This window comes from Patiria miniata, unplaced genomic scaffold (genome assembly GCF_015706575.1).
Source record: "Patiria miniata isolate m_02_andy unplaced genomic scaffold, ASM1570657v1 HiC_scaffold_7, whole genome shotgun sequence".
Taxonomy (NCBI): domain Eukaryota; kingdom Metazoa; phylum Echinodermata; class Asteroidea; order Valvatida; family Asterinidae; genus Patiria; species Patiria miniata.
In genome coordinates, this window is record NW_024037074.1 from 39,282,467 (window position 1) to 39,297,815 (window position 15,349).

The window sequence follows — 15,349 nt, forward strand, 5'->3', positions numbered from 1 at the left end:
AATAAATGGATCTTTATCATGCACCGACATAATCTTGTAAGCACTAAATAAGTTTAGAGTGTCAAAAGCAATGAAAAGTGTAATGATAGTTATGATCCATGGATGATACACAGACATTTTTTTTTATTTTCAATTTCGAGAAGCACGATATGCAAGAAAAAAAGTTTTTCAAGTTATGAAATGTCCAATGATTGTAGACTGAAGCAATAAGTTATATACTTTAATAGGCAAATGGAAGTTTTTTTTCTAAATGAATTTCTTGAAAGTGTGTCAATAAATAAAAAAAAACACTGTGGCAATATTTTTGACGGCTTTTGTCTGCAATTTGTTGTCATGGACTCGACTCTCGATATTAAGGCCTAAGTTCAATTTATCCATAACAAGCTTATGAAATAAACTACTTTTAAGCCGAAAATGCCTCAACATTTGGAACGAATTCCAAACGATTTAGGATGAAATTCACGTTTACATCGGTCTTTATGACATACTTGTCGATAATTTAGAGCAAATCTATTGATTCTCTCATTAATTTATTGTATTGCAATGATCTAGAGCTAAATAAATTAGCCGGATCGCCGCATCTCTATTTTCCCGGTGAGCAGACGACGCTGTGTGTACATTCACATTTGGTCCCGCCCCTTCACACCTTTGACCTTCATTTCCCCAGCATGCCATCCGGTTTGTTATATTAGTGAAAACGTCATATCACGCGCGTCCACCATTGATTACTAGCGCCCATTGGCTACAAATGCTCCAGCTGCGTTAACTTCCGGTTCCAATCGTGCAGAAAGTGCTGGAGGTGACGTCACACTAACGAACCGGATATATGGTGTTCTATAGACGCAAAATCTGCGTCGCATCGTACTTTCACGTCGTGCCGTCGCGTCGTACCGTCGCGTCGTGCCGTCGTCCGTCGCGTCGTGCCGTCGCCCGTCGCGTCGTGGCGTCGTGCCGTCGCCCGTCGCGTCGTGCCGTCGCCTCTTAAATTACCGTTTCTAAGCACGTACACTGCATGAGGAAGCGACGCACCTTCACACGTCGCGTCGTGCCGTCGTGAGTCGCGTCGTGCCGTCGTGCGTCGCGTCGTGCCGTCGCCTGTTACCTCGGCGCTTCTAAGTAGACTGCTTGAAGAGGCGACGCACACATTGCCCGTCGCGTCGTGCCGTCGCGTCCTGCCGTTGCCCGTCGCGTCGTGCCGTCGCCCGTCGCATCGTGCCGTCGCCTCTTAAATTACCGTTTCTAAGCACGTACACTGCATGAGGAAGCGACGCACCTTCACACGTCGCGTCGAGCCGTCGTGAGTCGCGTCGTGCCGTCGTGCGTCGCGTCGTGCCGTCGCCTGTTACCTCGGCGCTTCTAAGTAGACTGCTTGAAGAGGCGACGCACACATTGCCCGTCGCGTCGTGCTGTCGCCCGTCGCGTCGTGCCGTCGCGTCCTGCCGTTGCCCGTCGCGTCGTGCCGTCGCCCGTCGCGTCGTGCCGTCGCCCGTCGCGTGACTGTATCTTTCTTGGCAATAGGTGGCGCCTTCATTCTTCATGTACCTTTACTGTATTTATGACATGCGTGCCGTGCGGTGAAAGTGTTGCAAATTGCTATGTCGTACAGTTTGTACACGGTTTGTGGGGAGGCCTATTATTAGTGGTTGCGGAGGTCCGACTCAATCAATTTCAAAATACATAGACTATTTTCTGCTTCTGATTGTCAAACAACAAAGCACATATACACGCGATTCCGGGCATGTGCTTGAAAACTAAACAACGTGACATTGAAGCAGGATAGCCTATTGATCACATTGGATATTGTGTCCATGTAGGCCTATACGAACTGCCCACAAGATTAAGCAATTGAATCAGTTTGCGATGCACTTGAAGTTGCCGATAGCAGTATGAACGCAATACCCAAACCTACAAGAGAACACGCTCGCTGTCTCCTGGAACTTATCATGCATCGAAACATATTTGAATTCAATGGAAAGTTCTTCAGACAGAAAATTGGCGTGGCTACGGGAAGCGAATGCAGTCCAGAAATATGCGATATAACCCTGTTCAAATATGAAAAAGAAATTATTCTCCCAAACAATCCTTCATCCTCGTCCAAACACTAAACCAAATTCATCCCACGCTCAAGTTCACGTCAGAGATTTCAAACACAGACAAACAGTCAAGTCACCTTCCTCGACCTCGTCATCCACAAAGGCGAACGGTTCAAAAAAGAAGGGAAACTGGATACTCAAGTAGCAACCAAAAAACTGCTACCTTTCAGTATCTTGCTCGAGATTCAGCCCACCCTGAGTCAGTGTCTGGCGGTTTGATTAAGGGAGAATTAATGAGATATGACCGTATATGCACACACTCAAAAGAATTTGAGGAGAAAGCTGAATTCTTCAAAGACAAACTTCAGAAACGCAGATACAACCAAGAAGACTTAGCTCTTCTTCCCCAAAAAGGCGAAACTCGCGTGAACTCTAAAAAGCGTGCAAAAACCGAAAAGAATATCCCACTGGTCTTTGTTTTACCCTACCACCCACAAATGAAACACCCAGCTCTTAACCCTAAAGGAGCCGGGGGCGCCCCCCCCCCCTCAACATATTCCGTGATAGCCTCTAAAAAAAATTTTCGCGACCCGAGCTGTTATGACTTTTTAGCCTCGAGCTTTGCGCATCTTTTGATACCAAAAACATAAAAATCGGACCACGGGTTGCCGCGTAGCGAAAAATTTTCCGGCGCTAAAAATTGCCATTCGTACATATGAATAATTAATTAGCCATAATTCCAAAACCCTTTGACCTATAGTCATGAAATTTCTTAAGTATGTTTAGGAAGAGTTGCTCTATGCATAGGCCTATACTGAGTTTCGAAATTTTTCGTCACTCGATGGCCGAGATCTTAGGGGGGGGGGGATGGTCAAAATAACCCGGCCCCTTTAGGGTTAAGCAGGCCCTTCTGAAACACTGGAATCTGTTCAACGATAATGCTTTTCTCAGTGCACTCTTTGCGACCCAACCCATCCTGGCATACAAACGACAAAAAAAACCATAAAAGATTGCCTGGTCCGATCAAGGATTAACCCATCTCCACCATCCAACCAAGAAAAAAAACTTGGATGAGGAGAACGTACAAGTCCTATTTGAACTTCTTGAAGAACAGAACTAACATAATGGTCATTTAGGCATGGATTTGGAAATAAAAATAAAAAATAAGGAATCCACTTAATCTGATCATTACAAGAAATGCTAACGCGTAAAATATTCTTAACATCATTAGCAAGAAAACCACTGGCTATGTCGTGTACGACATAGCAATTTGCAACACTTTCACCGCACGGCACGCATGTCATAAATACAGTACACGCAAAGAAAGATACAGTCACGCGACGGGCGACGGCACGACACGACGGGCAACGGCACGACGCGACGGCACGACGCGACGGGCGACGGCACGACGCGACGGGCGACGGCACGACGCGACGGGCAATGTGTGCGTCACCTCTTCAAGCAGTCTACTTAGAAGCGCCGAGGTAACAGGCGACGGCACGACGCGACGGGCGACGGCACGACGCGACGCACGACGGCACGACGCGACGCACGACGGCACGACGCGACGTGTGAAGGTGCGTCGCTTCCTCATGCAGTGTACGTGCTCAGAAACGGTAATTTAAGAGGCGACGGCACGACGCGACGGGCGACGGTACGACGCGACGCCACGACGCGACGGACGACGGCACGACGCGACGGACGACGGCACGACGCCACGGTGCGACGCGACAGCACGACGTGAAAGTACGACGCGACGCAGATTTGGCGTTTATAGAACACCATACGGATAGGCGAATACACCGCAGCGTTTGATTAGTCTCATTGCGTGGCTTTCCCTGGGTGTAACCCCGCGTATACGTGTAAGCTAATCGAACGCACCCATTGGAGAGGAGCACGTGGTAATTTCGGCCACGTGCGCAGTGGGCGGGGCTAACTGGATCGGTCCATTGGCCCTGGGCTTACTATTGGAAACGAGGTTGGAAATAAAGTAAGCACCGAGGACGAGGTTGCCTTTAGTAATATATTGTATTACAATTTACGTCACGTGACTAAAACGGGAGGAATTCCTCCTTTTTCCGAAAATGTCTGAAGTTAAACAAATTCATTTCGTCGACAATCGGATAGTGCCCGAGTATTTCCGAGTATAATATAGGTTTTATTAACTGCTAATTGCTTATTTAAAACTTTAAAAACAAGTGGATAATTAATATTCATCGCTTTTAGTTAGAAAATTTCAAATTCAACGACGATATTGTACTCAGATCGTAATAGGGGCGAACTTTTTGCTGCGTCATGTACTATTTTGAATTTGACGAAGTTAGGCACCCAATCTCGGCACAGCAGTAAGCAAGCGGCCGCGGATAAGTAAGCAAAACTCGGCGTGGTCTCCATTCGGCTCCGCTTGCTTACCAGGCGCGGATCCAGGATGTCTTTAGACGGTAGTCTGGTTCCCAGACCTGACAATTATTCCCGACGCTCACGTCTTAAAATGTAGTTCAGGCAGCCTCCGTGGCTAAAAATAAACATGACAACATTAATCACTTGTTGCTTTTAATGTTCTGATCAAATCTTTAAATAAATCACTTGCTTCGTAATATCATACAGTTATGATAATACAGTTTGATGTTTTTGTAAGATAACATTGAGTAATGTTGATCTGGAATCTTCAAAATTACGGAACTAAATAGCACTGTTAGCAGGCGGAGCCGAATGAAGACCGAGTTTTGGAAAATCTCGGTAACGGTCGTCAAATTCAAAATTGTACATGACGCAGCAAAAAGTTCGCCCGTACGATCTGAGTATAATTGATGCACAAAATCGTCGTTGAATTTCAAGTTTTCTAAATGAAAACAATGAATATTAATTATCAACTCATTAAAAATAAAATTAATAAGCAATTAGCAGTTAATTAAACCTATATTATATACTCAAAAATACTCGGGCGCTATCCGATTGTCGACGAAACGACTTCGGCAAACTTCGGAAATTTTCGGAAAAAGGAGGAATTCCTCCCGTTTAGTCACGTGACGTAAATTGTAATACATTGTATTACCGGAGGCTACCGGACCTAAGATTCATCAGAAATAGACGGAATCTTTTGGTCTGGGAACCAGACTATTTAGACGGGGGGCACACCTTTTAGAGCGCATGCTCCGAGAATTAATGCGAGCGCGGAGCGCGCAGCCAATACGGCGTGGGGTCTGGGGCCCGCTTAAGGGCCCAGGGAAATTTTGGATTCTAGATGCTCTGTGGTGCAATCTGAGGCGATTCCTGGCCCCTTTACCCCGAATTATTTGAGTAAAAGTTTTTTAGATTAAAATGTAAGGATTTAAAAAAAAAATAAACTCTTGCTTTTACAAAAATTGAGTTACTGGGTACTTGAAAACCATTGAAAAAGTTGAAAACCATGTACTTTCGTCTTCATGCATGTTCTGTTGCATTTTATTTTTGAAAAAAAGGAATATCATTGACTTAGTTTGATATAAACTGTTGCAACGATGCGTTGGGGCATTAATTTGCTCGGAGGACTAATGCGAGCGGGGAGCACAAATGCCTTTCGGCGTGGGGTCCGGGGCCCGCTTAAGGGCCCCGGGAAATTTGGGATTCTAGATGCTCTGTGGTGCAATCTGAGGCGATTCCTGGCCCCTTTTACCCCGACTTATTTGAGAAAAATGTTTTAAGATGATATGGATTTGTTATTGATTTATAATATATTCTTATTATTACAAACCTCTTTAAGATTCTTCTCTTCTTCACTTGACATCCACGTATTTTCGTCTGCATTATTTTCGTGCATTATATTTTCAAAAAGGAATTGTATAGACTTAGTTTGTAAACTGGTGCAGGGTTGCTTTGTAATGTTTTGTTTCAAGTTGAAATTTTAGTTGATCAATGAGAACAAACCACTTGAACATGTAAATTGAATTCAAGTTTAAAATTAGTGTAATTCAATCAAACTAAAACAGAGGGGCAAATAGGCCTCCATGCACATTGTAACTTCACCGCTCAGTTTTATCTCATGTCTTATCTCATGCATGCATGCATAGTGTAATTGCCCAAACATTTTACAGAACTGTTCTTGGTTTTAATTCAGTCCAGTTTCAATTTCAAGAATAGGGCCTAGTTTATACACGTAAGGTACATGACATCGGGAGATCGGCAAGACAAATTGTATAAACTCATCGTAGTTCGTATACATGCGACTCATCTATACAGAAAATAGTCATCGGGCCTTTCGGCGCCATGATTGCAATTCACACATCGTGTGATACATTATGAAGGTTTTTTTGTCATTTTGTTACGTAAAAAAATACAGTAAACTAGAGGTTCGCGTTTGTTGTTACAAACGCAGAGTGGTCGGGTAGACAACCATTTCATTAGATATTGTCCAATTAAGTTATGAATATGTTTATGTCAGAAAAAAAGGACCAAGAACTTCAACATTTCCAGTACCAATTATTTTTTACAAAAATAATGCGTCTTTTAAGGTGTGATAAATTTCAGTAAACAGTTTGAGTACAAGTTATTTCCGGTTTGATGGCGTCATCAGTCAAAACAGGGAAGGGAGGACACTTGTTAATCATTAAGTAAAAATAACGCATGGAAATATGGAAATTAAGTGTATGTAATAATAACAGCTAACTTCCAGTTTGATGACGTCACAGTATTTGGAAGCAAAAGGTCAATATAAAGTGTAACAGATGTCATTTTTTGGGGGGGGGGGGGCAAAAAACAAAGTCATGAGACAGGGATCAAATGATGGATTTAACTTTAAACATAAAATGGTCATTGTTGAATTCTCCCTACAGTAACTTCCGGTCTGATGACGTCATGATTATGAAACCTTGCAAATTCATTTGTGGTTGCTCACGGGATATATAGGAGCAATTATATCATAAAAATTTGATTGAGGGTTTTAACATTTTAAAAGATTAAACTGTTTTCCATGTACCGCTGGAGGGCGCCCTTTTGTGGATGACGTCAAAATAATGTTTTTGTGATTGGCATTCCTCACTTAACACTTCCATAATGTATTTGTCTGTAGTAAAATGCTTCCGTTTTAGAGTTAGATTCAGTTTCTATTGCTCTTCCGGTAACACCGGAAGTAAAGGTCAAGCAGTTTTGTGGCCGGGAATAAGAAATGTTGCTCAAGGCACCGTCTACAACCTCACGAAAAAACGAACACGATATCCTATTTAGTTCAAGAGATATAGGTCAAAGTATTTTGTCAAATCGTGCAATCAAATCGCTTGTAATTTGATACCTGGTGACGTCATGATGACGTAACAACTGTTATAACATCTTCGTAACATGGTACAAGTTCACACTAGGTTTTATGATCATACCGTAAACCGTGTGGAAGAAATTGTGCTTTGTTTCGATTTCAGGCTAATGTCTTCGTTTTGAATTCACCTAAATTTGACCTTCCGGTAGACCCGGAAGTAAAGGTCAAGCGAGTTCACCTACACGACAAAAAATGTTTATCAATTTATGGTTTATCTGATTACGAGGTTGGAGCATAATTGATCATTTTGTTGAAGAGTTATAGATGAAAGAAGATCGGCATTTTTTCAACGAAAATCGCTTGTAATTTGACACCCGATGACGTCATAGTGACGTCAATGTACTATGCACCACTCGGAATGAGGGTCAATATATGTTAAAAGTTACAAGTTCATATCATATACCGTTTAGGAGAAAACCGGCGGAAACGTGCTATGCAGAAAAAAAAGAAAGAAAGAAAGAAAGATTAATCGCAACAAATCCAAAGAGTGGTCGGGTTGTGCCCGACCACTCAACTAGAGGTTCGCGTTTGTTGTTACAAACGCAGAGTGGTCGGGTAGACAACCATTTCATTAGACATTGTCCAATTAAGTTATGAATATGTTTATGTCAGAAAAAAAGGACCAAGAACTTCAACATTTCCAGTACCAATTATTTTTTTACAAACAGAATGCGTCTTTTAAGGTGTGATAAATTTCAGTAAACAGTTTGAGTAGAAGTTATTTCCGGTTTGATGGCGTCATCAGTCAAAACAGGGAAGGGAGGACACTTGTTTATCATTAAGTAAAAATAACGCATGGAAATATGGAAATTAAGTGTATGTAATAATAACAGCTAACTTCCAGTTTGATGACGTCACAGTATTTGGAAGCAAAAGGTCAATATAAAGTGTAACAGATGTCATTTTTTTTTGAGGGGGGGGGCAAAAAACAAAGTCATGAGACAGGGATCAAATGATGGATTTAACTTTACACATAAAATGGTCATTGTTGAATTCTCCCTACAGTAACTTCCGGTCTGATGACGTCATGATTATGAAACCTTGCAAATTCATTTGTGGTTGCTCACGGGATATATAGGGGCAATTATATCATAAAAATTTGATTGAGGGTTTTAACATTTTAAAAGATTAAACTGTTTTCCATGTACCGCTGGAGGGCGCCCTTTCGTGGATGACGTCAAAATAATGTTTTTGTGATTGGCATTCCTCACTTAACACTTCAATAATGTATTTGTCTGTACGGAAATGCTTCCGTTTTAGAGTTAGATTCAGTTTCTTTTGCACTTCCGGTAACACCGGAAGTAAAGGTCAAGCAGTTTTGTGCCCGGGAATAATAAATGTTGCTCAAGGCACCGTCTACAACCTCACGAAAAAACGAACACGATACCCTATTTAGTTCAAGAGATATAGGTCAAAGTATTTTGTCAAATCGTGCAATCAAATCGCTTGTAATTTGATACCTGATGACGTCATGATGACGTAACAACAGTTATACTATCTTCGTAACATGGTACAAGTTCACAGTAGGTTTTATGATCATACCGGAAGTAAAGGTCAAGCAGTTTTGTGCCCGGGAATAATAAATGTTGCTCAAGGCACCGTCTACAACCTCACGAAAAAACGAACACGATACCCTATTTAGTTCAAGAGATATAGGTCAAAGTATTTTGTCAAATCGTGCAATCAAATCGCTTGTAATTTGATACCTGATGACGTCATGATGACGTAACAACAGTTATAACATCTTCGTAACATGGTACAAGTTCACAGTAGGTTTTATGATCATACCGGAAGTAAAGGTCAAGCAGTTTTGTGCCCGGGAATAATAAATGTTGCTTAAGGCACCGTCTACAACCTCACGAAAAAACGAACACGATACCCTATTTAGTTCAAGAGATATAGGTCAAAGTATTTTGTCAAATCGTGCAAACAAATCGCTTGTAATTTGATACCTGATGACGTCATGATGACGTAACAACAGTTATAACATCTTCGTAACATGGTACAAGTTCACAGTAGGTTTTATGATCATACCGTAAACCGTGTGGAAGAAATTGTGCTTTGTTTTGATTTCAGGCTAAAGTCTTCATTTTCAATTCACGTAACTTTGACCTTCCGGTGGACCCGGAAGTTAAGGTCAAGCGAGTTCACGTACACGACAAAAAGTGTTGATCACCTCTAATGGTCTATCAGATTACAAAGTTGGAACATATTTGATCATTTTGTTTAAGAGTTAAAGGTGAAAGTATTTGGCCCTTTTTCCCTCTAAAATCGCTTGTAATTTGACACCCGATGACGTAATCGTGACGTCAGATTAATATGCACCACTTCGGATGAGGGTCGATATATATTGAAAGTTACAAGTTCATACCATATACCGTTTAAGAGAAAACCCGCGGAGAAGTATTGTCCGGAAAAAAAAGAAAGAAAGAAAGAAAGAAAGAAAGATTAATCGTAACAGATCCAAAGAGTGGTCGGGTTGTGCCCGACCACTCAAGAAAGAAAGAAAGAAAGATTAATCGTAACAGATCCAAAGAGTGGTCGGGTTGTGCCCGACCACTCAATAATTGTAGATGATGACGTTGAGAAATAGACATCGGGAATTGGTGTATACATATCCCGACCCGGCACGGACGGGCGCTGGCCCGCGGCCGCCACCGGCAAACTCCGATAACAAAGTTCCTCGCTTGCACTTGAAAAAGCAACACACCGCGTTCCGTGTAAATTGCCAGAGCATGTCTCGGGTGCTAAAACTTGCCTCTTGGCTATAACTGCTGATTTTTTTTGTCCTAAGAACAAACAGATCCTTTTTAAGTACCAAACTTATCCGATTTGTATTTTCAGCAACGCGGAGTAATGTCAAAACCAGACGGATCGCGCCATTTTCGTAAAAAAACACCTTTTTTATGGACGGATCCATGTATATCTTCAGGGGCGGATTGCAATAACCGGTCTTAAAGCTGTCTATGCGCATTAGACAGTCTAAAAGCTCTGGCTGTTAGTCAGTCTGTAAGTTAGACCATTGCAATGACACAGTCTAAGTAGTAAGACAGTCTTAAAATAATTAGCCTGGTTTGGGCTGGCTTAAAACGGTCTATAGTTGGGATTTTTGGAATTCAATGGTGTGTTGAATTATTCTTTCCCAAAATACTTGTTTTACAGTTGATGAGTGTTTGATAATTAAATCTTAAAATAGCAGAACACTGCTTGGAGAGAAAATTCTCTGGGATAGAAGGGATCTTCTGGAAAAATGTAATGACACTGAGTTGTACTGCAAATACAATTTTCTCAACATAAAATTTCGGAATTGACATTTGACTTTGCATGATATGAATCACACAAACCTATAAAAAAAAAATTGTACAATCTCTCCAGTATTCGCCCGTAACCATGGAATGTTTGTTTGTGAATCATTACTCTAAGTCTAAGCGGGCTTAGTAAAGACTTATTGCAATGGGCTAAGTTTGGTGTCTTAACCAAGACCGTCTAAGAACAATAGCCGGCTAAAATTGGACTGGTTTAGCCAGCCGACTAAGACTGCGTTATTGCAATCCGCCCCAGGGGTGTTTATTTTTTTTCAGGGTTTTACATCGTTTCTCGAATAAAGTCTTCACGAAAAGTGTATGATTACGTTGAAGAACTCATTTTAAAACAATGAAATGTTTTGGACTTCGTGAAAAGTATAATTTGTAATTTACAAGCGCGTGGAAATAATGGCAAATTGTTCTTACGAAAACACACCCCAGTGTCGCGCAACACAGCAAAAAGCTGCACGTGCTTAGAGAATGCATCGTACGTAAGTATACATACATGTACATGTACATGCAGGGTTACGTTATGCGGGGTACGTACGGTGGGATCGCGGTTTATTTCGAAGCTTCACTTGATCGACTCTCGAGCTCGCTGTTACGAAAGCCCATTAGCGCCACTGCAAGTATATATGTTGCGGATTATTTAATTCGTTATTACGGATTATTAATTCGTTATTACGGATTACTAATTCGTTATTACGGATTATTAATTCGTTATTACGGATTATTTAATTCGTTATTACGGATTACTAATTCGTTATAACGGATTATTTAATTCGTTATTACGGATTACTAATTCGTTATTACGGATTATTAATTCGTTATTACGGATTATTAATTCGTTATTACGGATTATTTAATTCGTTATTACGGATTACTAATTCGTTATAACGGATTATTTAATTCGTTATTACGGATTACTAATTCGTTATTACGGATTATTAATTCGTTATTACGGATTATTAATTCGTTATTACGGATTATTAATTCGTTATTACGGATTATTTAATTCGTTATTACGGATTACTAATTCGTTATAACGGATTATTTAATTCGTTATTACGGATTACTAATTCGTTATTACGGATTATTTAATTCGTTATTACGAATTACTCATACGTTCTGAGTCATTACTCGGCAAGCATGGCACAGGAGTGCAAACGTTGTATGCAAAGATAGCGCCGCCTAGCGGCGCTATATACATAGGCCCCTGGTCACGTGCTCTCCACGTGTGAGAACATCAGACCTAATTCGTAATAACGAATTAATAATCCGTAATAACGAATTAATAATCCGTAATAACGAATTAAATAATCCGTAATAACGAATTAGTAATCCGTAATAACGAATTAATAATCCGTAATAACGAATTAATAATCCGTAATAACGAATTAATAATCCGTAATAACGAATTAATAATCCGTAATAACGAATTAAATAATCCGTTATAACGAATTAATAATCCGTAATAACGAATTACATAATCTGTAACATATATACTTGCAGTGGCGCTAATGGGCTTTCGTACGCTGTCATTCTGCCACTACGCAATGTTTGCTGGCTGATGTTTAATATCCGCGCCGGTATTTTTGTAAGGAGGGTTGCCTCCTCCTTCCCCTCTTTTCGCTCTCCTTCCTCTTTTTTCCTTTCTCCCCCCCCCCTTTTTTTGTGTGGAGTCAATTGGACGGGGGGCACGTGCCCCCGCGGCGCGGCCCACCCCTGGACCCGCGCCTGCTTACTGTGCCAATATTTGGGTGCCTAACTTTGAAGATTTCAGGTCAACATTAGTCAATGTTTTCTTACAGAAATATCAAACTGTATTGTCGTAACTGTATGATATTACGAAGCACGTGATTTATTTAAAAATATGATCGGAACATTAAAATCTATAAGTGATAGAGCCAATTCGGAAACGAAGCCGAGTTTTTAAAAAGGGCCGTCAATGTCGTCATGTTTACGTGAGCGTCGGGAATAATTGTCAGGTCTGGGAACCAGACTACCGTGACACCGGCGCAGACAGCATGCGTACCGCGCTGTACCGTACGATTATAATCATTGATCTCCATATATGGAGATCAATGATTATAAATATGCATTATAATCATTGATCTCCGTATATGGAGATCAATGATTATAATCGTACGGTACATGCATTATGAAAGAGTTAAAAGATGGCCAATCAGGAATGTCATGCCTTATTTGGCTAAAATGGCCCCTCGCCATGCCCTTTGAATGACGTTCACCAGTAATCCTGTATTTGAAAATCGGTTTGTCAGAGGGTTTGTCATGCTCTATTAACAGAGTTTGTACAAACGAGATTCGACTGTACTGTATACATTCCGATACAACTGCATCATTAATTGCAGCTCGATCTTACCATTTAAGGAAACTGTGACTCTACATGACCAAGAATTACAACTGTTTTCCTGAAATAATCACCCGTGGATTGATGACATCACTTCCTAACTAAAATTCCAAAACATTTTTTCTCTCTCTATGTCATTGTTAAGGATATTGTGTTTAAACCAGATTTCCACCCCCAACATTTGCCAAAGTAAAGGGATAAATAGCAGTTTTCACACTCTTTCATAAGGTATTCACAGGTAAATCATTTTTATTAATATAATATTATGATTTGATTCGTTATACTAAAATTACAGTTATAATGTGAAAGTGAAAAGCTACTGTGTCACGCGAGTCACGCATTTGTGTCATGCGAGTCACATTTTCTTCAGGCCATTTCTTACAACAAGTGATATTTGGCACAATACAACTTATGCATGTATTGGGTGAGGGTATTAAGTTCTAAGTTCTGTAAGAATAATTTTTAGAACACTGGTAGATCCATAGGAAAAGCTATTTGAATCAAGGGATGTCAAAAATCCCTTTTTCTATCCTGTCATGCGAGTCACGTCATAGAAACTGTGATACATGAAAAAATAGCGATTTTAAAGTAATCATATAAAGACTAAACCATAAATTCACAATGCCCTGACTCAAATACATGCTAATTTGAGTTGAATAAATGCCAGGTTAACAACAGTAATGCATTAAAATCTTTACATTTTGTTCAAATGTCACGCGAGTCACCATGGAATGGCTGATACTTAAGTATACGTACATGTACATGCAGGGTTACGTTATGCGGGGTACGTACGGTGGGATCGCGGTTTATTTCGAAGCTTCACTTGATCGACTCTCGAGCTCGCTGTCATTCTGCCACTACGCAATGTTTGCTGGCTGATGTTTAATATCCGCGCCGGTATTTTTGTAAGGAGGGTTGCCTCCTCCTTCCCCTCTTTTCGCTCTCCTTCCTCTTTTTTCCTTTCTCCCCCCCCCCTTTTTTTGTGTGGAGTCAATTGGACGGGGGGCACGTGCCCCCGCGGCGCGGCCCACCCCTGGACCCGCGCCTGCTTACTGTGCCAATATTTGGGTGCCTAACTTTGAAGATTTCAGGTCAACATTAGTCAATGTTTTCTTACAGAAATATCAAACTGTATTGTCGTAACTGTATGATATTACGAAGCACGTGATTTATTTAAAAATATGATCGGAACATTAAAATCTATAAGTGATAGAGCCAATTCGGAAACGAAGCCGAGTTTTTAAAAAGGGCCGTCAATGTCGTCATGTTTACGTGAGCGTCGGGAATAATTGTCAGGTCTGGGAACCAGACTACCGTGACACCGGCGCAGACAGCATGCGTACCGCGCTGTACCGTACGATTATAATCATTGATCTCCATATATGGAGATCAATGATTATAAATATGCATTATAATCATTGATCTCCGTATATGGAGATCAATGATTATAATCGTACGGTACATGCATTATGAAAGAGTTAAAAGATGGCCAATCAGGAATGTCATGCCTTATTTGGCTAAAATGGCCCCTCGCCATGCCCTTTGAATGACGTTCACCAGTAATCCTGTATTTGAAAATCGGTTTGTCAGAGGGTTTGTCATGCTCTATTAACAGAGTTTGTACAAACGAGATTCGACTGTACTGTATACATTCCGATACAACTGCATCATTAATTGCAGCTCGATCTTACCATTTAAGGAAACTGTGACTCTACATGACCAAGAATTACAACTGTTTTCCTGAAATAATCACCCGTGGATTGATGACATCACTTCCTAACTAAAATTCCAAAACATTTTTTCTCTCTCTATGTCATTGTTAAGGATATTGTGTTTAAACCAGATTTCCACCCCCAACATTTGCCAAAGTAAAGGGATAAATAGCAGTTTTCACACTCTTTCATAAGGTATTCACAGGTAAATCATTTTTATTAATATAATATTATGATTTGATTCGTTATACTAAAATTACAGTTATAATGTGAAAGTGAAAAGCTACTGTGTCACGCGAGTCACGCATTTGTGTCATGCGAGTCACATTTTCTTCAGGCCATTTCTTACAACAAGTGATATTTGGCACAATACAACTTATGCATGTATTGGGTGAGGGTATTAAGTTCTAAGTTCTGTAAGAATAATTTTTAGAACACTGGTAGATCCATAGGAAAAGCTATTTGAATCAAGGGATGTCAAAAATCCCTTTTTCTATCCTGTCATGCGAGTCACGTCATAGAAACTGTGATACATGAAAAAATAGCGATTTTAAAGTAATCATATAAAGACTAAACCATAAATTCACAATGCCCTGACTCAAATACATGCTAATTTGAGTTGAATAAATGCCAGGTTAACA